The sequence below is a fragment of the Pollicipes pollicipes genome, unplaced genomic scaffold, assembly GCF_011947565.3.
Source record: "Pollicipes pollicipes isolate AB1234 unplaced genomic scaffold, Ppol_2.1 Scaffold_6052;HRSCAF=7182_pilon_pilon_pilon, whole genome shotgun sequence".
Classification (NCBI taxonomy): domain Eukaryota; kingdom Metazoa; phylum Arthropoda; class Thecostraca; order Pollicipedomorpha; family Pollicipedidae; genus Pollicipes; species Pollicipes pollicipes.
Genome location: NW_023596805.1, coordinates 2,140,909 through 2,143,901, shown reverse-complemented (window position 1 = coordinate 2,143,901; position 2,993 = coordinate 2,140,909).

The following is a 2,993-nucleotide window of genomic DNA, read 5'->3' as shown; positions in this document are numbered from 1 at the left end:
ACGGTAGACCTCTCGAGACGAAACTTGTGCCAGATCAGCTAAGGCCCACCCGCCCCGCGCCCTCGCTGGTAAGCACAATGTCTACGTCTGGGACGGTTCCGGGGTTTTTCATTTCTGGAAGGACGCTTAAAAACAGAAGTATGTCTTGACATGGAGGAGAGATTCCGGGACCGCGCGACGTCTGGGTCGGGATATTCCAGATGTAATTAATTGTATCAGGGAATGGATTTGTCATGAAACATACATTTTTAATATAACTGCATTTGCAACTAGCCCCTCCTATCAAAAATCGCGGTAGATTCTCCCCTCGCGAATTCTGGTCGTGCCCCTGCGTTAAGGGGGCGTGTGCCTCGTTGCCCACTTTAACACCACCCTACTCACCGCTGATAAATCCCAACATCGTCGCGGGTCCCTCCACTGCTGCGTGACCATGACACTGGCTCATCCAAGGCCGGCTGAGAAGTCAGCTGACGAGAACGTCACCGAGTCAGCTGACGTCAAAACCAACACACGCCGCTGGCACTTCCCGCGATGTATGGTGAACACGTGACGCCGCCCGCTGCTCGCCACTGGCCGATGTTTACCAGCGGACCGGAGAACGCCCGCCCCGCGTTCCCGACAGACGGAGACCATGCACGATCGCGAAATGCGATTCAGATCCAGTGTAAGCCGGATGAAACCGGATAGCTTGATCGTCTGGAGCTTGTCAGCGGCGGCGGCTCGCCTATTGCGCAGAAGGACACCGGCCTGCCAGGACCCAGCTGAGCTTAAGACCACCCCGGCGTGGTGGATATGGAGACACGCAGACACCATTGGCTTGACAGGCTTCTGTCCACATTTCGTTGTTTGCTTAGTTTATTTAGTTACGTCAGCCCATTTTGTTCATGATGTTCCTTTAATTCTTAGGACTAACCAGCGTGGCTGCATCCAAGGGCTGCTCCGTCCCGTTATGAGCGTATTCCAGCATTTGACTCCACTTCAAGGGGACCGCGAGATTTGCGTTAACCTGCGTTAGGGGGGGGGGGCAGAGCATGTCACTACCCCCTCCCCCTCCCCCCACTAGAGATATTAAGGTTGGTTTGTTCCAGTTTTACTGAACAAAGGCCTCCCGATTTCGTTCAACAAGGCCTTCATTTTCTACACTACAGCTTTGGAGCGTTTTGAAAATAACGGGCTGAACGTTTTGGAAAGCTTACTGTGCACGTGTTAGGCGACCAATTTTTACATATATTATGCATAACACCGTGCATGCATATTGCATGTGTATGTAAAGGTGAAATCTGAGGCGAAGTATTACAGGCAGTTTCAGAGATGGGGGAAAAAGGGTATTCTTCGGTCATTAATTGCGTGTTATTTTTCGTTGTTGGTGAGAATGATAACAGATTTGTATTTTTTTCAGCCAGTCTATGGGTTTTGATATATGGTGCAGTCATGAACTCAGAGAAAAATGTGTGGACATTCTCATATTTGCTTTTTTGCTAAGCCGCCATTTGGCGGGTAAAAAAACACCTTTGCTGAAAACCGATATGACAATTTGTATGTGTCCGCGCTGTCTGATTTCATGCTACGTGAATGTCTTGCTCTTGGGAATGGCAAACTCAGGTCAACTTTAAGGGATGGGCTATTGTACACTGTGTTACTCAAACAATGCGTGCCATGCTCTAACACAGGAATGCCCAGAAATGAGTTTACTAGCTACATTTCTAAAGACGGCCCTACATGAGGATGGTGAGGTGAAAACCTTGGTGAAGCTGAGGACAAACAAATGTTTGCGATGCATGCACAGCATGATGCATGCATACGGCTATAGAGACCGATCACCCATACTTATTTACCTGTAAGTGCGACGGAAATTTGTCGTTTGCTTGCATTTGGCCTCATTCATATTGGATGGACCACAAAACACGAGTATGCATCCGCATGCCGTGATTCTTTTTCTATCTAAAGTCTGATAGAGAATGCTTAACTTACGTGGGCGATTTCTACATGTGGTGTGAGTACAAGTAACAAGAAGCTTCAACTAATGCGCCCTTGTGCTCCCATCTATTTAGTGTCTGTTTGTGCCTTTGTTGAAAATATGTATGCATGCCATATATCTATGAGACTTATGACGATATGAATGAGTGCACAATCTTCAGTGTACCCGAAGGCAACGGTGGTGTGGCCCAAAAACTCGCGTTGTGTGCTCTTCACGCGCAGCAGATTGTCTCCAAAAAGTCAACAGTGTGGAGTTGCCTTTGCGGGGCAAAGTTCTTGAAAAGCTTGATGTAATACGCATGTGCCGATTTCACGAGAGGGCACAAGATTTTGGTACATAGTGAACTCTTCAGAAACAGAGAAACCTGGTGACGGCAGAATCTGCCCACCCGGTGGGAATTGGGTTTGGTTCGTTTGTCGGCAGTTGTTGGGTGTGTGAGTAAGGTAACGCCCCGGGGTCAACGGCATGCACGTGTGTGTCCCAAGACGAAGGTCGTATAAAAGGCAGTATCTCGATTTTTTAAATGGTGCGGCGTTCAAGGTCAACGGCGATTCATTTAGGTTAGACATTGGCAAGATTCCCGTCGTTTCTAAAGGTGATGAATATAGTGTTATTTTCGAAGGTATTCATAACGCGTTAACCCATTTGGCCAAAGAAGCAAAAAGTTCATTAATGCGGCGAGCATAAGACCATTATTTTTAACGCTGTAACGGTCCCAGTTTCATCAGCAAACCGCATGACATCTGCTCCAGCAGACAATGACGCACGTCTTGAGCCATGACCCTAGACAGGAGAAACCTCACGGTTGAACCCTGTAGCACACCCAATCCGTTTAGGATCAGCCGCGAGGTACGACTCTGTCGGTATCTGGAGCAACCCTCCAGCGGCGCACCGCGCGTGTTCCCCATGGCAACGCATGCACCAGTGCCAATATCCCGCGGCAGATCCTTAAATTCCGCACGTCTATATCGCTACCAGTGACGTCAAAGCAGTCACTATGTCCAAATAAAATGTT